The sequence below is a fragment of the Bos javanicus genome, chromosome 4 (genome assembly GCF_032452875.1).
Source record: "Bos javanicus breed banteng chromosome 4, ARS-OSU_banteng_1.0, whole genome shotgun sequence".
NCBI lineage: Eukaryota > Metazoa > Chordata > Mammalia > Artiodactyla > Bovidae > Bos > Bos javanicus.
Genome location: NC_083871.1, coordinates 33,996,575 through 34,021,407, shown reverse-complemented (window position 1 = coordinate 34,021,407; position 24,833 = coordinate 33,996,575). Strand labels below are relative to the sequence as shown.

At 39.1% G+C, this 24,833-nt stretch overlaps 1 protein-coding gene across 5 annotated transcripts in view; it reads right to left on the bottom strand.

The window, feature by feature from the left end:
- Positions 1–24,833, bottom strand: part of ELAPOR2 (endosome-lysosome associated apoptosis and autophagy regulator family member 2) — a 222,447-nt gene that overhangs the window by 175,803 nt on the left and 21,811 nt on the right. Inside the window, exon 1 of one of the 5 annotated variants that reach the window (XM_061413762.1) lies at positions 647–794. The exons of 2 other annotated variants lie outside the window; for them this stretch is intronic. The gene's annotated coding sequence lies outside the window, so the exon portion shown is untranslated. Of the gene's footprint in view, positions 1–453; positions 621–646; positions 795–24,833 lie in introns of those variants that run through there. 2 more of the 5 variants (XM_061413759.1, XM_061413760.1) reach the window with 2 other exon arrangements.

Below are 24,833 nucleotides of genomic sequence, written 5' to 3'. Positions count from 1 at the left end.
GGCAGGGGACCTGAATAGGCATTTTCCCAAAGAAGAATAGACATGTTACAGAAACACAAGTCCATGTGCCTGACACACAGTGAAGCCAAACAATATGAAAATGTCAGAGATTGGACAGAGAAAGGTTTATTAAGGGCCATGCAAGGAAATGGGTGGGTCATTCCATAAAACCCCCAAACTCTCCAAAAGTTCTCAGCAAAGCCCTTTTCTCTGAAAAGGGAGGGCCATGGTTAGTTGCTACAAACTCCTTGGTGTCAGAGTCTCTTTTCTTGAGGTCAGGTAATAATGTTCCTTTAAATCTCTACCAAACAAATGTTATTCTCTGTTCTGTCAAGAAAGGGCAAGGTCCCAAGGCACAACTTTTCCCCTCTGAGGTCCAGGTCCTGACTGAAGGACCTCCGTTGGTGGCTCCCTCAGGGACAGTTCCCCAGACCCCGCCCAGCTGTTACTCACTGAGGGAGCCAGGTGTCCAGGACCCAACTGGCCTTTAGGCTCCTCAGGCCACCCAAATGAAGATTGCTGCTGCTATTTGATCAGGGGACAGGGATAGGGGAGAGATTCACTGCTGCCTCAAGGCCTGGGCCAAGGCCAGTTGGGTGGCCCTGGTGAGCAGGTGAGCTCAGAGAGGCCAGGACCTGTCTCTTACCTCACTCTCCACCTGAGGACCACCATTCCCTCAACCATTGGCTGAATGCCTCACTAACGGTCGCTCCTTGACAGTTGGTTGCTTGTGGGCGGGGCCCACTGCAGCACCAACCAGTGACTGAGCAGGACCACTAAAGGTCGCTCCTTGACCGTTGGTAGCTTGTGGGAGGGGCCCACTGCAGTGCTGACCAATGACTGAGCGGACCCATTGTCTGGTAACACAGTGCAAAGTTATGGTGCACAGCAGACAGCCTTTTGCTAAGGGCTGCCCTTCATCGCACTCCGTCACAAGGTGAGGTGGAGGGTCCCCAGGAAGAAGGCTGGGATCTGCCTTTTACCTAACTCGTTGCTAAGAGTCGGACACGACTGAGCGACTTCACTTTCACTTTTCACTTTCATGCACTGGAGAAGGAAATGGCAACCCACTCCAGTGTTCTTGCCTGGAGCATCCCAGGGACAGGGGAGCCTGGTGGGCTGCCGTCTATGGGGTCGCACAGAGTCGGACACGACTGAAGCGACTTAGCAGCAGCAGCAGCAGTAGCAGCTACCTAATGATCACCAGTTGGTGAACGGGCCTAGTAACGGTCATTGACAGTTGGTTGCTTGTGGGAGGGCCCCACTGCGGCATCAATCAATGGCTGAGCAGGACCACTAATGGTCCCACGGTGGTAACGGATGTTTCCTAATGAGATGCAGGGTAATGGCGCACAGCAACAGTAGCGTGCTAAGGGCTGCACTCAGCCACGTTCTATTACAGACTCACAAAAAAGATGCTCATATCTCTATCAGGGAAATGGAAATCAAAAACCACAATGAGATATCGCCTCACACCTGCCAGAATGGACATTATCAGAAGACAACAAATAATAAGTTTGGTTGAGAATGTGGGGGAAAAGGAGCCCTCTAACACTGATGGTGAGAATGTCAATCAGTTCAGCCACTCGTAACAGTGTGGAGGTTCCTCAAAAAAACTAAAGCTAGAACTGCCATACAACCCAGCAATTCCATTCCTGGTATTTATACAAAGAAAATGAAAATACTGATTCAAAAAGATATGTGCACACCTATGTTCATTGCAGCACTATTCACACTACCCAAGATGATAAAGCCATAAAAAGAAGGTACTCTTGGTATTTGCAACAGCATAAATGGATCTAGAGGGTATTACACTAATGAAACAAATTAGACTGAGAAAGACAAATACCACATGATTTCACTTATATGTGACATCTTAAAATGAACAAACATTACAAAACAGAAACAAACTCATAAATATGGAGAATAAACAGGTGGATGCCAGAGGGGAGGGAGGTAGGAGGATGAATGAAACAGGTGAGGAAGAATAAAGGTACAAACATCCAGTTATAAAAACAAATGAGTTATAAGGATGTTCTTTAAAATGATAAAAAGGTAAAAAGAAACAGTTAAAATTAATTATGATATATTTATCCATCCTAGTATCATTTAAACACATAATCACATAAAATATTAATGAGAATCCACATTCTTTTGTTTGTACTAAACCATCTAAATCCAGACTGTATTTTACACTGACAGCATGTCTCAGTTTGGACTGCTCACATTTCCAGTAGTCAACAGCAACATGTGGCTAGTGGCTACAGTATTAAAAAGAGCCATACTTTCTCCATGCAGTCAGTGAGTTTTTATTCAATTACATCATGCCTCTCTATCCTGAGCTAGTGACCATTTTTGTATTTAGGATGTGAATAACACTCTGAACACATACTGCACTGCAACAAAAATATGATGGGAGCAAAATCTAATGTAGGCAAGGATGAAAAGAACATTCCAACCAGAATGAACGAAGAATAACAAAAGTCTTATCTGAAATGGATCCACTAGCAGAAGGTAGCATTAAATCTGCATCTGTTCACAGCAGGGCAGAAAATGTACACTGCATGGTACTGCTGAACAGACCAAGGAGTGAGGCACTAGACTAAAGGCCAAGAAAGTTAATAACTGGAATATCCTCCAGAAAACTGACCACAAAAAAAATGTTAAAGCTGGTCTGAAAAGGAAGGAATTAAAGCTCAAAATTACACAAATATGGTAAAGATGCCATTGAACTGGGCACAAAGAAGTCTTTGGTCATCTGAGGGCTGGCTTAAACCTTTCCAGAGACTTCAGAAGGCAGTACAAACTTCACACTCTCCCCTCTACTGCAATTCACAGTGCTGGCATCTCAAAAGGAAGGTCCAGCACAGGTCTGCTGCCCCAGTTTTTACATCTGGTGTCCAGTTCTGGTGGCCACTGCACAGAGGATGCTCCTTGATGGCCTCCTCTGAAACTGGCAGGCTTGCATTCTTAGTCCCACAGGACTGTAACAAGCAGAAAGGTCTTGAAAGTCTATCAGCCTCAAGGCACTGTTTGGACAGCTGACAGTAACACACCCCAACCTTAATCTGAGAAGCAGGCTTCAGGTCCGGAACACATCTAAAGACCAAAAGATACTCTCAGAGAACACAGGCCTGGGAATGCCATCTTTCTGCTCTCTACTTTGCCACAGCTCACTGGTATCTCCCTAAAAAGAACTTATACACTCTTCCAGAGGCCCAGTTTTTGCAACTGCCCCACAGGGGACCCCCTCTGATCACCCAACCTGGAGACCAGCAGGATTTATGATTGTGGTCCCACGAGACTGGATATATTTGTAAAAGTTGCTGTTTGATGGTCTAGCTTCCAGTCAGCCTGAAACTAGATGCCAGCTGAGATGCCTCTGTTTGGACCATTGACAGGACTTGGCACATCCTCACCCACTGGGAGTTATTAACAGTAAATCAAGTTGCTTGGAAGATCACAAAGGTTTGTGAGACAAACAAGAGCTAGGGCAAGCTTGAACAATAAGTTTCATCTCCTCCATAAGGCCACTCCTCCAAGGCCTGGAGAGGCAGCTGTTTCACCTAATAGAAACAGACACATAGAAACAAGCACAAGAGTCAAGAAGTGTTTGGCAAACTTCCTTGTCAGCTCTGCTATTACTCTAAGCCACTTAGCCTGTGTTTCTACACATGAACATCTAGTCTTTTAAGAAGAAGTTAATGTTCCTATAAGCAGCAATAGGGATGGAGGAGCCTGGTAGGCTGCCGTCTATGTGGTCACACAGAGTCGGACACGACTGAAGCGATTTAGCAGCAGCAGCAGCATGCAAAAATGACCAAGATTACTATCAGAGTTTTTATACAATCACTAAAAGAAAAAAAAAAAAAAAAGCGTTCAAAATGTTAACCCAGGCTTGAGTTATCATCCTCACTAATCTGATGGCAAAAAAAATTGGCATTCTGAAGCATTGCATACACCGTGGAAAACAATGTTAACAAAAGACTGAGTCAGAAGGGAAGTGGCTGTCACAAAGGTAATGTATTGAAGTCCCTCTCTCATTTTCACACCCATATTTATTGAGTTTAACTCATATATACAAACTATTCTTTTTTTTATTTTATTTTTAAACTTTACAATATTGTATTAGTTTTGCAAAATATCAAAATGAATCCACCACAGGTATACATGTGTTCCCCATCCTGAACCCTCCTCCCTCCTCCCTCCCCATACCATCCCTCTGGGTTGTCCCAGTGCACCAACCCCAAGCATCCAGTATCGTGCATCGAACCTGGACTGGCAACTCGTTTCATACATGATATTATACATGTTTCAATGCCATTCTCCCAAATCTTCCCACCCTCGCCCTCTCCAACAGAGTCCATAAGACTGATCTATACATCAGTGTCTCTTTTGCTGTCTCGTACACAGGGTTATTGTTATCACCTTTCTAAATTCCATATATATGCTTTAGTATACTGTATTGGTGTTTTTCTTTCTGGCTTACTTCACTTTGTATAATAGGCTCCAGTTTCATCCACCTCATTAGAACTGATTCAAATGTATTCTTTTTAATGGCTGAGTAATACTCCATTGTGTATATGTACCACAGCTTTCTTATCCATTCATCTGCTGATGGACATCTAGGTTGCTTCCATGTCCTGGCTATTATAAACAGTGCTGCAATGAACATTGGGGTACACGTGTCTCTTTCCCTTCTGGTTTCCTCAGTGTGTATGCCCAGCAGTGGGATTGCTGGATCATAAGGCAGTTCTATTTCCAGTTTTTTAAAAAATCTCCACACTGTTCTCCATAGTGGCTGTACTAGTTTGCATTCCCACCAACAGTGTAAGAGGGTTCCCTTTTCTCCACACCCTCTCCAGCATTTATTGCTTGTAGACTTTTGGATCGCAGCCATTCTGACTGGCATGAAATGGTACCTCACAGTGGTTTTGATTTGCATTTCTCTGATAATGAGTGATGTTGAGCATCTTTTCATGTGTTTGTTAGCCATCTGTATGTCTTCTTTGGAGAAATGTCTATTTAGTTCTTTGGCCCATTTTTTGATTGGGTCATTTATTTTTCTGGAGTTGAGCTATAGGAGTTGCTTATATATCTTTGAGATTAGTTGTTTGTCAGTTGCTTCATTTGCTATTATTTTCTCCCATTCTGAAGGCTGCCTTTTCACCTTGCTAATAGTTTCCTTTGATGTGCAGAAGCTTTTAAGTTTAATTAGGTCCCATTTGTTTATTTTTGCTTTTATTTCCAATATTCTGGGAGGTGGGTCATAGAGGATACTGCTGTGATGTATGTCGGAGAGTGTTTTGCCTATGTTCTCCTCTAGGAGTTTTATAGTTTCTGGTCTTACATTGAGATCTTTAATCCATTTTGAGTTTATTTTTGTGTATGGTGTTAGAAAAGTGTTCTAGTTTCATTCTTTTACAAGTGGCTGGCCAGATTTCCCAGCACCACTTGTTAAAGAGATTGTCTTTAATCCATTGTATATTCTTGCCTCCTTTGTCAAAGATAAGGTGTCCATAGGTGTGTGGATTTATCTCTGGGCTTTCTATTTTGTTCCATTGATCTATATTTCTGTCTTTGTGCCAGTACCATACTGTCTTGATAACTGTGGCTTTGTAGTAGAGCCTGAAGTCAGGTAGGCTGATTCCTCCAGTTCCATTCTTCTTTCTCAAGATAGCTTTGGCTATTCGAGGTTTTTTGTATTTCCATACAAATTGTGAAATTATTTGTTCTAGCTCTGTGAAGAATACCATTGGTAGCTTGATAGGGCTTTATCCCAGGGATGCAAGGATTCTTCAATATCCACAAATCAATCAATGTAATACACCACATTAACAAATTGAAAAATAAAAACCATATGATTATCTCAATAGATGCAGAGAAAGCCTTTGACAAAATTCAACATCCATTTATGATAAAAACTCTCCAGAAAACTGGAATAGAAGGAACATACCTCAACATAATAAAAGCTATATATGACAAACCCACAGCAAACATTATCCTCAATGGTGAAAAATTGAAAGCATTTCCTCTAAAGTCAGGAACAAGACAAGGGTGCCCACTTTCACCATTACTATTCAACATAGTTTTGGAAGTTTTGGCCACAGCAATCAGAGCAGAAAAAGAAATAAAAGGAATCCAAATTGGAAAAGAAGAAGTAAAACTCTCACTGTTTGCAGATGACATGATCCTCTACATAGAAAACCCTAAAGACTCCACCAGAAAATTACTAGAACTAATCAATGAATATAGTAAAGTTGCAGGATATAAAATCAACACACAGAAATCCCTTGCATTCCTATACACTAATAATAAGAAAACAGAAAGAGAAATTAAGGAAACAATTCCATTCACTATTGCAATGGAAAGAATAAAATACTTAGGAATATATCTACCCAAAGAAACTAAAGACCTATATATAAAAAACTATAAAACACTGGTGAAAGAAATCAAAGAGGACACTAATAGATGGAGAAATATACCATGTTCATGGATCAGAAGAATCAATATAGTGAAAATGAGTATACTACCCAAAGCAATTTATAGATTCAATGCAATCCCTAACAAACTATTCTTAATCATTCTATGAGTGTGGTTTTCTGCTTCCTCCTAAAATCTCAAGGTTTTCCCTAGTTTATAGGAGCATAAGGAAAGGGAAGAAGAGGGTTAGAAACTTAAAGCTGAAATACTGAGAAGCACCAGCAGAGATGGAGTGAAGGCAGCTGCTGCTGCTGCTAAGTCGCTTCAGTCATGTCCAACTCTGTGCAACCCCATAGACAGCAGCCCACCAGGCTCTGCCGTCCCTGGGATTCTCCAGGCAAGAACACTGGAGTGGGTTGCCATTTCCTTCTCCATTGCGTGAAAGTGAAAAGTGAAAGTGAAGTGCTCAGCCACGACTGACTCGTAGCAACCCCATGGAATGCAGCCCACCAGGCTCCTCCATCCATGGGATTTTCTGGGCAAGAGTACTGGAGTGGCTTGCCATTGCCTTCTCCAAGTGAAGGCGGAGCAGGTGATAAAGAAGATAATGATAATAAACTAGGGGTACAGAGTGGGGATAGAAATGACAGATTCTCAAAGAAATGTTGGATTAACTTCATAAACATCTTCATAATGATGCACCTACAACATCAAGATAAACTGAAATTAAGTTCAATCCTACTTTATTTTTTAAAAGTTCTACCAAAAAGAGTTACAGTAGGTTCTCATTATTTACAGATTCCTCACTTACAAATTCTCCTACTCACTAAAATTTGTCTGTAGCCTCCAAATCAAAATTCATGGCACTTTGGCCATCATTCACAGATATGGACAAGATGGCAACTGTTTGAATCATCCAATACACATCTTCCCAGCTGAGGTCAAAAAAGATGATGCTCTGTCTTCCTGTTTCAGCTGTCAAATACTGTAACTAAGTGTTCTTCTCATAGTATATGTTGTGCCAAGTTTTTGTGATTTGGGCTTTATATGAGCTCAGATGGCAAAGAATCTACCTATAATGCAGGAGACCCAGGTTTGATCCCTGGGTTGGGAAGATCCCCTGGAGGAAAAAATAGCAACCCACTCTCATATTCTTGCCTGGAGAATTCCATGGACAGAGGAGCCTGATGGTGGTCCATGGGGTCTCAAAGACTCAGACACAACTAAGCGACTAACACACATACACACACATGAGTAATTTTGCCCTTTAAAATGGGCCCCAACTACCAGGCTAAAAGTGCTGGCCAATGTTCCTAGAAGGCTGTGATGTGCCTGATGGAGAAAGGCTTCAGGAATAAGTTATAGTGTTATTAGCCATTAAGTCAATACTAACAAGTTAATGATATATATTAAACAAAATGTCTTTAAGCGGAAACACCCATAAAACAAAGTAGGGTGGAGAGAGGGCAAATGTAGACTGCATGAGTGGCTGAACAGCTTAACATGACCACCATGACATGTGCTCTACCCTGAGCCATGCAACCCTCCAGGCATGTGTGCTTCACAGTGTGGCGATGGCTGCTACAGCTGAGATGAAAGCTCAGCTGTGAGACACAGAGGTGGCTCAGACCTGAAGCAGCCAGAGCAGGACAGGGACAGCCATTACTGGTGCTTACTTAGGCAGCATGTCAGAAGCACTACCAATCTCTGTCTGTGGCCAGACCACCACAGCCTGCACCCCAACCAAGCTGAGTGCCTGCATCAGTCCTTCTTGTCCTTTTGCTGCCCTCTGGGTCAAAACAAACTCAAGAGAAGAGAACTGACATCAAGCCTTTTTTTCCAAACATAATAAGAAACTGGTAATCAATTATATAAGAAAAGTGGGAAACTAAATAACGAACTACTAAAAAAACCAATGGGTCAGTGAAAAAATCAAAGAGGAAATCAGAAAAATTTCAAGACAAATGTAAATGGAAACACAACTTTCCAAAATCTATGCAATGCAACAAAAGCAGCTCTAAAGGCCTTCCTCAAGAAACAATAAAAATCTTGAATAAATAACCTAACCTACCATCTAACAGAATTATAAAAAGAATAAAGCCCAAAGTCAGCAGAAAGAAGGAAATTATAAAGATCATAAAGATCAGATGGGAAATTAATAAAATAGAGACCAAAAAAAAAAAAAATAGAAAAGATCAATGAAACCAGAGCTGGATCTTTGAAAAGATAAAATTGATAAACCTTTAGTCAGGCTCATCAAGAAGAAAAGAGAGAAGACCCAAATAAACAAAATAAAAAATGAAAAGAAGAAACAAGAATTGATAACATATAGATACAAAAAATCATAAAAGAATTCAACAATTACATGCCAACAAACTGAACAACCTAGGGGAAATGGACAAATCCCTAGAAATACACAATCTTCCAACACTGAATCAGGAAGAAATAGACAACCTGAAAAGACCAGTCATTAGTAGTGAAATTGAATTTGTACTTAACCAAAAAAAAAAATTTCCAGCAAACAAAAGTACACAGACAACATCACAGGGGAATTCCACCAAACATATAAAGAAAAGCTAACACCTACCCTTCTCAAACTACTCCAAAAACTTAAAGAGGATGGAATATTTTCAAATTTATTCTGTGAGGCCAACATTACTGTGATACCAAAGCCAGACAAGGACACTAAAAAAGAAAAAAGGAATTATAGGACAATTATCTCTGGTGAACATAAATGTAAAAATGTAAAAGTCCTCAACAAAATATTAGCAAATCAAATTTAACAATATAAAAAGGAATCATATACCACGATCAAGCAGAATTTATTTCAGGGATACAGGGTGGCTCAATATTCACAAATTAATCAGTATGACACACCATTTTAACAAAGGCAAGGATAAAAAAATCACATGATCATTTCAACAGATGCAGATAAAGCAGATGACAAAATGCAAAACCCATTCATGATCAAAACTCTCATCAAAGTTAGTAAAGATAGAACACTTATCAACATAATAAAGGTCATTTATGACAAACCCATTTTAACATCATACTCAAGAGTGAAAATATGAAAATCTTTCTTATTAAATCAGGAACAAGACAAGAATGCACTTTCGTCACTTCTATTTAATACATTATTGGAAGCCCTTGTCACAGCAATCAGACAAGAAAAAGAAAAGGTACCCAAATTTTTTCCCAGAGAAAAGTGTCACTATTCACAGATGATTTGATACTTTATATAGAAAACCCTGAAGTCCTCACCCCAAAACTATTAGATTAATAAATGAATTCAGTAAAGTTACAGGATACAAAATTAATATACAGAAATCTTTTGCTTTTTTATATACTAATACTGAACTATCAAAAAAAGAAAGTAAGAAAACCATTCTTTTTTAAATTACATCAAAAAAGAATTTAAAAAAACCTAGGAATCAACTTCCCAAGGAAATGAAAAATGTATATTCTGAAAACTATAAACCATTGATGAAAGAATTTGAAAATGGAAATATACCCCATATTCTTGAAATGTAAGAACTGATAATATTAAAATATCCATACTACTCAAATCAATATACAGATTTAAAGCAATCCCTATCAAAATATCCACGAAATTTCTCACAGATTAAGACAAATAATCCCAAGATTTATAGAACCACAAAAGGTCCTGAATTGCCTAAGTCATCCTGAGAAAAAAGAACAAGATGGAGGTATCATCTATACTGCGAATCCACAGTAATCAAAACAGCAAGGTACAGGCACAAAAACAGACACAAACCAATGGGTTAGAGAGCCCAGCAATAAACACACACTTATGCTCAATTAATCTATGACAAAGGAGGTAAGAATATACCATGGAGAAAAGGCAGTCTCTTCAATAAGTGGTGCTGGGAAAACTGGACAGCTCCATGCAAAAGAATGAGATTAGAACATTTCCTCACACTATATACAAAAATAAACTCAAATTGGATTAAAGACCTAAATATAAAACCCGAAACCATAAAACTCCTAGAAAAGAACTTAGGCAGAACACTCTTTGACATCAACCATAGCAATATTTTTGGATCTGTCTCCTAAAGCAAAAGAAATAAAAGCAAAAGTAAACAAATGGGACCTAAATATTAAACTTAAAAGCTTTTGCACAGCAAAGGAAACCATCAACAACAACAAAAAAAGACAACCTACTGAATGGGAGAAAAAATTGCAAATTATATATGATCAATAAGAGGTTAATATCCAAAATATAAACAGGTCATATAATTCAATATCAAAAAACAAACAGCTCAATTAAAAGATGGGCAGAAGCCTGAACAGCCATTTTTTCAAAGAAGATTTGATAGTCAACAGGTTGTTAACTGCAACACTTTTAAAGATCCCTGGACAAAAATAGGACATCTGCTTTAGAAGTTCTCTGACACAAGTTTTAATCCCAGCTCTTTCCTGCTATCTGCCTAAAGTCTTTCCAACAAACATGAACTACTCAATTCTTCACTAGTACCCATGTCAAATCGTTCAAAAATCAAATTTTTCTAATATTAACATCCCTTTATTTCAGAATGAGTACTTTACATAACAAGTTTTCTTAAAGTAGGTTGGTTGTCCATTGACCGGCTGCAGTGGCCAGTTTCTTAATTAAAGCAGTGGACATAACAGCAACAACTTCCTTTCTTGGCAACAAATCCCTCTGAAGGTGTGATTACTCTCACATTCTCAAGTTGCTCCTAAATTAGCGCTATCTGTGCTTCACGATTCACAGTGAAGCTGAAACCTGAGACAAACAAGTCTAAACAAACAAAAGCAAGCAGACAGAAAACTCTTTAACCTTCAAGAGGCAAAGAAACACTCTTCATTTCTCAATGACTTTGATAAGAATGACACCTTTATTTTAGGGTTACGTATATAGGAATATTTGAGCCCCAAACCATTAACATAACTTTGTTCTTGGAATAAAATTATTTTTCAGTGATAAAATTATAAAGATCTAAGAAAATAATGAAAAAATTGGCATGGAAAGGAACAGAAATAGTCAGAAATCATAGAAAATTGTGGGGCAATGCCCAAATAATTTACAGTTCATATTTCAATTGCTTTTGTCAGTTATATAAGAATTGACCCTACTGAGTTATTTGCTGCAACATGTCATGTGACTCTCCTGAGCCAGGGAACCTATCCTCTCTCCATCCCCATTATGTTGAGCAGCAGCTGCACACGGTGGGCTCTTCATGTCCATGATGTCCATGAGAAAGGAGAAGGCAGAAGTTTAGAACAAGGTGAGTAGCAATCATCAGGAAAACAGTAACACCATCAGTAAAAACTGTCCTAAATGTCAAACAGGCCAGGCATGGTCAAAAGAATGGAAACCACCATTCCAAACACCTGCCCTCAAAAAGTAACAAAAAAAAAAAAAAAAAATCAAATTTCCAACAAGAAAACAGATAAAAAGCAAGTCTTCTAGAATTCTTATCCCACTGAAGTTCTCAATTTTATTTTCCACAGGAGGGAAAATAAATTAGACTGGAAGATGAATTGCCAGAAAGAGAGCTGTAGAAAGATAAACAATGTCTTTACAATGAAGAGAAATTTTTATTTCATCTATTAAATTTGAAAAGATATCTAGTGTAGACTTCTACATTCCTGACAATCTCATTTCTCAAAGGAAAAAAAAAATGTAAGGTTCAGAAATCGGATACATTCCATTTTCAGGAATTTGTCCTAAGGAAATATCTAAAGATAAATATCTAGATATAGAAAAGATAGAGCAATGTTTATTACATAACTGTAATATCCAAAAGTGGGAAACATTCTAAATGACTGACAATGGAGAATTGCTGCAATACATTTTGAGGCATCCACACAGAGGAATTCTGTGCACTCTACAAACTGCGTATATCTTCCCTGATATGGCAATATGGTTCAAGATGATAAGTGTAACACGATTCCATCTTTATAAAATACATGAATGACTACACATATATAGAATGTATGCATGCTATATCACTTCAGTCATGTCCAACTCTTTGAGACCATATGAGCTGTAGCCCACCAAGCTCGTCTGCCCATGGGATTCTCCAGGCAAGAATACTGGAGTGGGTTGCCATGACCTCCTCCAGGAAATCTTCCCAACCCGGACATGGAACGTGCATCTCTTCCATCTCCTGCATTGCAAGCAGGTTTTTTACCACTAGCACCACCTGAGAAGCCCATATATATGGAGTGGATATACACAAAAGCATTAATGTAATCATCCCAGCATGTTTGGCTTTCTTTTATTTCCTGATCTCTTTTATAATAAACATGTATTATTTTTATACAAAGAAAAAAAGAGATCATTCAGAAGTAAAATACAAAAACAAGCAGATAAAGACTAAATGACTTCTCATTAATATCTTCAGCCTGCAGTAAACAGATGTTCCATTTCATACCACTGGAAAAGTCACTTCCCATTCTGACATTTAATGCAAGAAAAATACTAAATGCTTACCTAGGTTACCATCGATTCATACAATTTGTTTCCCTAAGATGCAAGAATATTTTACCTGTGTATGATAAATCAATTGAGATGGCTAAGAAATGAGGTGTTCTAGTTAAATGATCTTCAAAGGGTAAAAACAATTTCCCTCAGCAATGAATCAGTTCAATTTCCTGTAGAGGCAGATAAAGTATAATGAACAAAATTCAATCTGTCTTTGATGAATGAGGATATGAGTACCTCAAAAGTCAATGCAAATTATAAGACTCTGGACACAGAGAAACTATAGAGAAAAGACTAAGTGAATTTGTTCTGACTGGAACATATGCCATGGAAATGAGCATATGCCTGTCATGAGCAAATTCATATGCCTGAATGAATCCCAGATGTGCCCTGTTTTCTTGCAATCTATGTCTGTCTCTAAAGTATAACACAGAAGATCCTCGGCTGGTGGTACAAGAAGCTTCCAGTTAACGGCAGTCTTTTTCTAAGTTACTGAACAAAGTTAGTATATAGCAAAATAAATACTAAGAAGCCTTTGTAAACAACATGTAAGTTTTAAGCCACATTTATTCAAGACAGTATAGGATTTTTGCTCATTATAAAAATCATGCACCAATCACTTAAAAACTTGGGGAAAAAAATCTGAGGAAGGCAGAAACCAAAAAATCAAAGAATGATAGATATCACTACAAAAGACTTCTAAGTTCCCTCTGACCAAAATACAACAGACAAAATGAGGAGACAAATAGCAAACTAGGAAAAACATTTATAACAGATTGTGAAGACTAACATCTTCATTATATATTTTTTAAAATTCTAATTATTAATAAAAAGACAAATTCACTTAAGGCCATGAAGCAGGCATTCAAAAAAGGATGAACACAGTAACTATGATAAAATGTTTTATATGAAAAGAAAAGTGTAATATAATATAATTTTTATTAAAATGACAATGATTATGAATTTTTTAATGTACAAAAAAAAGAGGAAACAGACACTGAAATACTGCTGGTAGGAATGTAAACCAGCCTAACATTTCTGGAAGGAAATTTGGCAATACGCATCAAAAGCCTTAAAAATATTTACTCTGATAAAACAGTTATATTCCTAAGATTTTTTTATCCTTAGAAAAGTAACTAAGCACTATTTGACAAAAAATAAAGGGATACTTATCATAGCATTACTTAAAATAAGGATCCAAAGCTAAGCTTTAATCACAGAAGAGACTGGCAAAATTAATTCTGCTTATTAAAAATCATGATGTACCAGAATACTTATAGACATCAGAAAATATTTTGAAATGTTAGATGGTAAATACTTCCATAAAATGGAATGCATAATAAGATTTCCAATTTTTCTCTTTCAAGAAAATATTTTTATACAGTTGTGTTTTCATACATATATGCATGTCCATATTTTCTAAATTTTCTAAAAGAAACTTCTGTTGACAGAAGAAACTATTTTTTAACAAAAAAATAAACAATTCATGACAGCACTATTACAGTTGCCAAAGTACAGAAACATCCCAGGTGTCAATCAGTGGATGAATGAATACACAAATTATAATACATATATAACATAGAATATTAGTCAGCCACAAAAAAGGAATGAAGTACTGATGCATGCTACAACATCAGTGAACCTCCAAAACATTATGCTAAGTCAAAGAAGCTAAATACTGAAGGTCACATATTATATGATTCCATTTACATGAAATACCCACATAAATTCATAGAAACATAATGCAGGCTGGTGGTTGCCGAAGCTGCAGGGACGGGGAAACTGATGAATATGCACGGGGGTTACTCTAGAATGACAGAAACATTTATTAACTAGAGGAGATAGTTACACAACATCGTGAATATACTAAATGCCACTGAACTGTTCACTTTAAAACAGTTAATTTTATGTTTGTAAATGTCGCAATACTTATTTCTAAAATTTAAGAAAACAGTAGAGAAAAAAAAAAAGAAAATCCCCTAATGATTATATTCCTCTTTAAAATTTACCAAACTATTTCAGTCACTTGATACTTTAAGAGACCATTTCCTCAACCAGTGAATCCCAGGTAGGCTAATTTGTCTGTCCATTAGTCCCTCACTCACTAATTTTATTACACAAATATTAATAGCTAACACAAACATGGTACTTACTATGAATTGTTCTAAAGAGTTCACATACATTAATTATACTGAATCATCACAGCAGCTCTATGAGGTAGGTATTATTACTATCAGTGTTGCTTATTATTATCTCTAGAAATGACAGAGAAATAAACTGACTTGCTCAAGGGACAGCTAGCAAGTGACAGGATTGGGACTTAAACCCAACGAAACTGCCTGCAGTGCCCTCACTCTCAAGTGCTTCAACTGGCATGTTCTACTTCCTCAAAGAATCCATGGGTCTTGACAGAAAAATTAGAGGTAAGAGTGCAAAGTAGGGGGGAAACTACCCATGATCTTTCCATTACAGGGATATTCACTGTAAATCTGTTGCACATTTTTTCCAAATCAATATACACATCTACATACATACAACCAAATCTGCATAACATCTTTTTTAGCCTGTTGTGCTCAGTTTTTTCGGACTCTTTGCAACCTTATGGACTGTAGCCCACCAGGTTCCTCTGTCCAAGGGATTAACCCGCTTAACTTATTGTAAACTTTTTCCATGTAAATAATTATGCTGCTATGTCATCACATTTAATGGTCCCATGGTATCCTGTTTAATAGAAGAAACAACCTATTTAACCAGCCACCGATTAAATATTTGGGTTGTTTATGAATAATGCTGAGATGAACCACATAATCCACACATCATTGTTCAGTTAACCAATTTACTCAAGAGAATTACAGAAGTAGGTATAAAATACTTGGTGAGAAATGCTTCAAAGCTCTTAAAAAATATTACCCAACTATTTCTAGAAAGTATTTAACAGTTTACACTCTCATTTGTAGGTTATTAGAGTAACTCTCTTGCCACACTTCTTTGTCTGAATTTTGAGATATATTCTATCTATGAACCTGAAGATCATTTCATTCCCTACTGTACCTCTCCAACAGACACACACTTTCAGTGGCGGGAAACTGTATTTGAATCTTAGAGGATTCTTTTTAAAGTATAAATCAATTTGTGGAGCATAGACATCTTTACCATGCTGAGCCTCTTCGCTTTAAACTATGATATAAATCTGTTTAGGAGTGATTCTTATTAAACATGCCTGTGTGGCATGATCATTTTCAATGAAAAAGCAAGGTCTCAGCAGTTGAAGGCCATACATCAGTGACTGAACTAACAAGAATTAAAATAAAAAGCAAATTCCACTCAAGCCTGTCTCACATCACTAACGTGTCACTCTTTTATTACAGAAAAACCCTAGGCTAGCTGTCTTGGATTTAATTGATGAGATTAAGTCCTCCTTATTCTGTTGTTGTCTAGTTGCTAAGTTGTGTCCATCTTTTTTGGTACCCCATGGACAGGAGTCTACGTGGCTCCTCTGTCCATGTGACTTCCAAGACAAGAATACTGGAGTGGGTAGGCATTCCTTTCTCCAGGGGATCTTCCCAACCCAGGGAATGAACTTGAGTCTCCTGCATTGCAGGCAAATTCTTTACCATCTAAGCCACCAGGGAAGCTCTATATGCTGAAAAGTGAAAGTGAAAATGTTAGTCACTCAGTGGTGACTGACAGTGGTGTCTGACTGTTTGCAACCCCATGGTACAACTGTAACCCAGTCAATCAGTGGTGTCTGACTCTGCAACACCATGGTACAACTGTAGCCCACCAGGCTCCTCTCTCCATGGGATTCACCAGACAAGAATACTGGAATGGGTTGCCATTTCCTTCTCCAGGGGATCTTCCCGATCTAAGGATCAAATCCACATCTCCTGATTTGCAGGCAGATTCTTTACCCCTGAGTTATGAGGGAAAACCCCTTCTTATTCTAGATTGTCCTATAACTCAAGGCAGAATTACAGAAGGCTGACCTTCTAAGGCTCCAAACTCTTGTCCTGAGGAATGTTAAGTGTCTCATACTCAATGAATAAACTTGATTGACTTAGATGACTAAATTAAAATTATAGAACCAATCATGTGCTGGTAAAAAACAAAATGCTAACACATGTCTGGGTCAAACAAAAGTAGCACAGGCTTGATTCACCAAGCCTTCTCATTGATTAATTGTAAACAAGGCTTATTTTCTAGAAACTACCAAGCTACATCCCTCTGCCTGGTATGACCATACTGTGTTTTAGTCATGGTTTAGTCACTAAGTTGTGTTCGACTCCTGCGGCCCCATGGACTGTAGCACACCAGGCATCTCTGTTCATAGGATGTTCCAGGCAAGGATACTGGAATGGGTTGCCATTTCATTCTCCAGGGTATCTTCCTGACCCAGGGATTGATCCTGGTTCTCCTGCACTGCAGGCAGTTTCTTTACCAACTGAGCCACCAGAGAAGCCCATGACCTTGCTGGACATGAAAAATTCCACATTCAGTCAAAAGTATCCAACAAAAAGCAAAGATACAGTTCCTATTTCTCTAAAAACATAAAACCAGAAAAAAGAAAGTCATAAAATGTTGAGTTTGGAACCTTTACAGATTATCTAAAGCAATCTCTTTCTTTTCCAAATGAGATCAAGATAAAGCAAGCTACCCAAGGTCACACAGTTAGCATCAAGACGAATCCCATAATTGGGTCTCTTAACTCCCTTGTTCAATGACAATCCCACCACACTTTGGCACATGCAGATACAATAAACATTACCTCTCTAATAACTGATTTACAAAAAATAATTGCAATAAATATGAAGTGTTTCTTCTGAATAATTAAAATTAGATGGTATGCTCTTTAAGCTGTTGTAAATTAAGGCTGGTTCTGTAATTAATACTTAAGAAACACTAAGCCTTTATCATGAAATACTTTTAATAAATTAAAAACAAAACCAAATTTGAGCACAATTCTTCAAAACTCCACACTATTCTTAAATGATACAGGTTTGATATAATGCATTTTACAGGGAGCCAGTTAATTCACTGGGAAAAAAGTCATCAATTGGAAATTGTCAAATAGTGTGGGAGTAAAGGTGTACACTTCTGGCAAGCCAGCCTCAGAAAGAGAAAACACGGCAGCTGGTAGAAAGGAAAGCCTTAAACAAACATGTTCTCTTGCTTTTGCTTAAATAAGTCAGTCTACCAAAACATAAAATCAAGACCTACGCATATATCTGCTTCCATATGCTCTCTGTATTTCATCAGTACAGGCACCAAGAAAGTCCGGAGAAAAAGATGTCTTTCTAGAGTCACTGAATATGAGAAAGTGAAGGGAGAAGCTGGAAGGCTTGTGGTTTCATGACGGCAGAAGAACACTGAATTCAGATTTCACTGCGCTGTGGTCATCAATGAGATAAACCATGGAGCTAGAACAGGAATCAGTTCAGTTCAGCCACTCTGCTGCTGCTGCTAAGTCGCTTCAGTCGTGTCCGACTCTGTGCGACCCCACAGACGGCAGCCCACCAGGCTCCCCAGTCCCTGGGATTCTCCAGCCAAGAACGCTGGAGTGGGTTGCCATTTCCTTCTCCAATGCATGAAAGTGAAAAGTGGAAGTGAAGTCCATCAGTCATGTCCGACTCTTAGCGACCCCATGGACTGCAGCCCACCAGGCTCCTCCATCCATGGGATTTTCCAGGCAAGAGTACTGGAGTGGGGTGCCATTGCCTTCTCCATCAGTCACTCAGTCATGTCCAACTATTTGTGACCCTATGGACTGCAGCACACCAGGCTTCCCAACTCCCGGAGATTACTTAAACTCATGTCCATCAAATCAGTGATGCCATCCAACCATCTCATTCTCTTGGCATCCCCCTTCCTCCATCTTCAATCATTCCCAGCATCAGGGTCTTTTCTGGTGAGTCAGTTCTTCGCATTAGGTGGCCAAAGTATTGGAGTTTCAGCTTCAACATCAGTCCTTCCAATGAAATATTCAGGACTGATTTCCTTTAGGACTGACTGGTTGGATCTCCTTGCAGTCCAAGGGACTCTCAAGAGTCTTCTCCAACACCACAGTTCAAAAGCATCAATTCTTCGGCGCTCAGCTTTCTTATAGTCCAACTCTCACATCCATACATAACTACTGGAAAAATCATACCTTTGACTAGACGGACCTTTGTTGGCAAAGTAACATCTCTGCTTTTGAATATGCTGCCTAGGTTGGTCATAATTTGTCTTCCAAGGAGCAAATGTCTTTCAATTTCATGGCGGCAGTCACCAACAGCAATGCTTTTGGAGCCCCAGAAAATAAAGTCTCTCACTGTTTCCATTGTTTCCCCATCTATTTCCCATGAAGTGATGGGACCAGATGCCATGATCATAGTTTTCTGAATGTTGAGTTTTAAGCCAACTTTTTCACTCTCCTCTTTCACTTTCATCAAGAGGCTCTTTAGTTCTTCTTCACTTTCTGCCATAAGGGTGGTGTCAACTGCATATCTGAAGTTATTGATATTTCTCCTGGCAATCTTGATTCCAGCTGATGCTTCATCTAGCCTGGCATTTCACATGATGTACTCTGCACAGAAGTTAAACAAGCAGGGCAACAATATACAGCCCTGATGTACTCTTTTCCCTATTTGGAACCAGTCTGTTGTTTCATGTCCAGTTCTAACTGTTGCTTCCTGACCTGCATACAGATTTCTCAAGAGGCAGGTCAGGTGGTCTGGTATTCCCATCTCTTGAAGAATTTTCCACAGTTTATTGTGATCCACACAGTCAAAGGCTTTGGCATAGTCAATAAAGCAGAAATAGATGTTTTTCTGGAATTCTCTTGCTTTTTCAATGATCCAACAGATGTTGGCAATTTGATCTCTGGTTCCTCTGCCTTTTCTAAAACTAGCTTGAACATCTGGAAGTTCATGGTTCACATACTGTTGAAGCCTGGCTTGGAGAATTTTTAGCATTACTTTACTAGCATGTGAGATGAATGCAATTGTGTGGTAGTTTGAGCATTCTTTGGCATTGTCTTTGAGTTTTCCAAATTTGTTGGCATATTGAGTGCACCACTTTCACAGCATCATCTTTTTAGGATTTAAAATAGCTCAATTGGAAATCCATCACCTCCACTAACTTTGTTCATAGTGATGCTTTCTAAGGCCCACTTGACTTCACATTCCAGGATATCTGGCTCTAGATGAATGATTACACCATCCTGATTATCTGGGTCATGAAGATCTTTTTTGTACAGTTCTTCTGTGTATTCTTGTCACCTCTTAATATCTTCTGCTTCTGTTAGGTCCATACCATTTCTGTCCTTTATTGTGCCCATCTTTTCATGAAATAGTCCCTTGGTATCTCTAATTTTCCTAAAGAGAACTCTAGTCTTTCCCATTCTATCGTTTTCCTCTATTTCTTTGCAATGATCACTGAGGAAGGCTTTCTTCTCTCTCTTTGCTATTCTTTGAAACTCTGCCTTCTAATGGGTATATCTTTCCTTTTCTCCTTTGCCTTTAGCTTCTCTCCTTTTCTCAGCTATTTGTAAGGCCTCCTCAGACAACCATTTTGCCTTTTTCCAATTCCAATTTTTTTCTTGGGGATGGTTTGATCCTTGCCTCCTGTACAATGTCACAAACCCCTATCCTTAGTTCTTTAGGCACTCCGTCTATCAGATCTAGTCCCTTAAATCTATTTCTCACTTCCACTGTATAATTATAAGGGATTGGATTTAGGTCATACCTGAATGGTCTAGTGGTTTTCCCTACTTTCTTCAATTTAAGTCTGAATTTGGCAATAAGGAGTTCATGATCTGAGCCACAGTCAGATCCTGGTCTTGTTTTTGCTGACTGTATAGAGCTTCTCCATCTTTGGCTGCAAAAAATATAAACAATCTGATTTTGGTGTTGACCATTGGTGAACATGTGTAGAGTCTTCTCTTGTGTTGTTTGACAAGGATGTTTGCTATGACCAGTGCGTTCTCTTGGCAAAACTCTGTTAGCCTTTGACCTGCTTTGTTTTGTCCTCCAAGGCCAAATTTGCCTATCACTCCATGTATCTCTTGACTTTCTACTTTTGCATTCTAGTCCCCTATAATGAAAAAGACATCTTCTTTGGGTGTTAGTTCTAGACAGTCTTGTAGGTCTTCACAAACCATTCAACTTCAGCTTCTTCAGCATTCCTAGTTGTGGCATAGACTTGGATTACTGAGATATTGAATGGTTTGCCTTGGAAACAAACAGAGATCATTCTGTCATTTTTGAGATTGCATCCAAGTACTACATTTCAGACTCTTTTGTTTACTATGATGCCTACTCCATGTCTTCTAAGGGATTCTTGCCTACAGTAGTAGATATAATGGTCATCTGAGTTAAATTCACCCATTCCAGGACATTTTAATTCACTGATTCCTAAAATGTCGATGTTCACTCTTGCCATCTCGTTTGACCACCTTCAATTTGCCTTCATTCATGGACCTGACATTCCAGGTTCCTATGCAATACTGCTCTTTACAGCATCGGACTTTACCTCTATCACCAGTCACATCCACAATTGGGTGCTGTTTTTGCTTTGGCTCTGTCTTTTCACTCTTTCTAGAGTTATTTCTCCACTGATTCCTATAGCATATTGGGCACCTACTGACCTGGGGAGTTAATCTTTCAGTGTCCTATCTTTTTGCCTTTTCATGATGTTCATGCAGTTCTCAAAGCAAGAATACTGAAGTGGTTTTCCATTCCCTTCTCTGGTAGACCACATTTTGTCAGAACTCTCCATCAAGACCCATACATCTTGGGTGGCCCTACACTGCATGGCTCATAGTTTCATTGAGTTAGACAAGGCTGTGGTTCATGTGATCAGTTTGGTTAGTTTTCTGTGATTGTGGTTTTCATTCTGTCTGCCCTCTGAAGGATAAGGATAAGAGGCTTATGGAAGCGACTGACTGAGGGAGAAACTGGGTCTTGTTCTGATGAGTGTGGCCATGCTCAGTCAGTCTTTAATCCAATTTTCTGTTGATGGGAGGGGCTATTGTTTGACCTGAGGCCAAACTATGGTGGAGGTAATGAAGATAATGGCGGCTTCCTTCAAAAGGTCCCATGCATGTGCTACTGCACTCAGTGCCCCCAACCCTGCACCAGGCCACCACTGACCCACGCCTCCACAGGAGACTCTTGGACACTCACAGGCACGTCCGGGTCAGTCTCTTGTGGGGTCACTGCTCCTTTCTCCTTGGTCCTGGTGCACACAAGGTTCTGTTTGTGCTCTCCAAGAGTCTGTTTCCCCAGTCCTGTGTAAGTTCTGGTGGCTCTATGGTAGAATTAATGGCAACCTCCTCCAAGAGGGCTTATGCCATACCCAGGTCTGCTGCACCCATGCTTCCTAAAAAATCATCTTCTATAGTATGGTTCATATTTGGACCCCTGCCAGGCTTAATCTGTGGAACATCCCCTGAGGAGAGGCTTGCTGCTATTTTACATTAGAGAAAAATTAACTTTCTTCCAGTTGGGGTTTTTGTAGTGTTTAAAGTTAAACAATATTTTTTAAAAGTTGTAATTATTTAAACCTCCATCTCCAAGAGCTTCATTCAGTGGCTACCTTAGGACACTGCCACAGGTTTAGGTTCCCAAGCCAAAATGTAGCTTGAAAAATAACCAAATAAGCATTCTATTTAACACTAATTTCCATCACAGATGTTTTCTTCACTTAAAAGCATTGTGTTCTGCCTTAATACTACAAGGAAGCAATAAGCTCACACACACACACACACACAAAATTGCTATTTGTCAATTAAATTTACAATTCTCCCTTGTTGCACTGAGAATTTAGAGCTCATGGGCCCATGTACTGACAACTTCAATCATTAGTTATGGGTGCATTTTAAGTTTCCAAATGAAATCCTTTAGAGTCACAAACTGTTTTATGAGGCTATCTTAATGGCATGTATTCCAAAAAAGCCTGATGCAAGAAGAGAAGCAACTCTTTTGAGAGAACAGGATAGCCAAAAATTTGCTGGAAACACTTCAATAGATCATACACCCAGATATACAAATAAAGACAGTTTATATGATGCTCAATGCAAACAAAACTTCTTAAACAACTTCTCTATATAAGGGTGATATATGATGGGGTCTGATGTTGGTCTTTATTGAGAGCTAGGCTGTGCTGCCATCTTGATAAGACCACGGAGATGATACACAGAGTTCAGGTTGGTGTTTTCTCAGAGAAGGCACCATGGCTTATCTTGTTTCCCCATGTAGACAAAGTCTGAATCTGCTGACATACTCATTCTACTCTATCATCTCTACTCATGAGAGAAATGAGGGTTCTAAATAAAGCCTGACCTTGTGTGAATACAAAGTATTAATAAAAACCACCTCTCTAACTCATTTTATATTTCTTTTCAAAAGGATGATTCATGGAAAGTCCAATTCAGTATGTGTCCATTTTACATCAGGAAATCCACCTTCCTGGCCCAAATCCTCTAGGTGACCTCTGTTGCCAGAATGACTAGATTAAGTAGCCAATGATTATACCTAAGTACCACCCAGCAGAAAAATGTGTAATATTATTAGAGTAAATCTTCAGAAATGAGCCTACAGAGAGTAATGGTATTATGGCCCCCCACAAAATTCTTACAATGAGTCCTCACCCACAGTATCTCAGGATGTGAGCTTATTTGGAGATAGAATCCCCATAGAAAATAATCAAATTAAAATGAGGTCATTAGGGTGGCCCCGAATCCAATATGATTGATGTCCTAACAAGAAGGAGAAATGAGAGCACAGAGAGAGGCCAAGAGAGCAGACAGATGTGAATGGACCTATGGAGGAGATGGCCACCTGCAAGCCATGGAGAGAGGATGGAACAGACCCTTCCCTAGAAGGAACCAATCCTGCCCACATCTGGGTTTAGGACTTGTAGCCTCCAAAACTGAGAGACAATCAATAGCTGTTCTTAAAGCCAGCTAGTCTGTGGTACTTTGTTATGGCAGCCTAATACTAAAAGACACCCCCAAGCTAGAAGGAAGGGACAGTCATGTGACACTAAAAAGTGTCCTAAGTTCAACAGGATAGAAAAATAAAGGTGTGCTTCATCTTAATTCTTTAAAAAAAATAATCCAATAAAACCAGAGTCACTAATCATAGAACAAAATCTTGCCGCCAGAAAGAACCTTAAGTATGTCTGTTCAGCATTACTCTCGGCAAGTAAATATCTGCACCTTCCCCTTCAGCTCCTGTCCTCCCCTCTTCTCTCCCCTGAACAGCTAAGTTCCTCAAAAGAGCTGCCCCTTCTCACTGCATCTGCTGCCTTTCTTCTCACTCTCTCCTGACTCCACTCCCATCAGTCAACCTGGATGACCAATGAGCACCTCTATCAGTCAATCAAAACTGCTCTTTCAAGATCACCAGTGGCCTCCACTTGGCAAAATCCAAGCATCAGTTCTCAACATTCCTCTTACTAGAGACAACAACTCAGTCCCTCCATCTCCCCTCCTTCAGCAGTTTCTTTATCTAGCCCCCAGGACACTAGTTTCCTCCCTGGGCACTCTGAACTCTCCAGAGGTGCCCTAGCACTTGGTCTTTGACCTCTTCTTTCTCTACCTACAAGTCACTTCTTTGGAGATATTAGTAAAGCCTACTGCCTCTTTCAAATACATAAAAATATACTTTGTGCACAAAATATACCCAGAATCCAACTGTTTCCCATAACTCCACCCAAAACCCTAATCTAAGCTGCTATAATGCCTCACAAGATTACTGTAATAATCTAACTGAGCATGTTTTCCACATAGCAGCTAGGTTGATCTTTTTACATATAAATCATATTACTTTTTATAATATCTGTGGAAGTTTAAAATCAAAGTCTTTAACCTGCCCTAAAAGATGCCATGTCCTCTGCCACACCCCATCCAGCTGTGCCCTCTATGTCTGCATCTCCTGCCTTGCCCCCTCACTCATTCCAG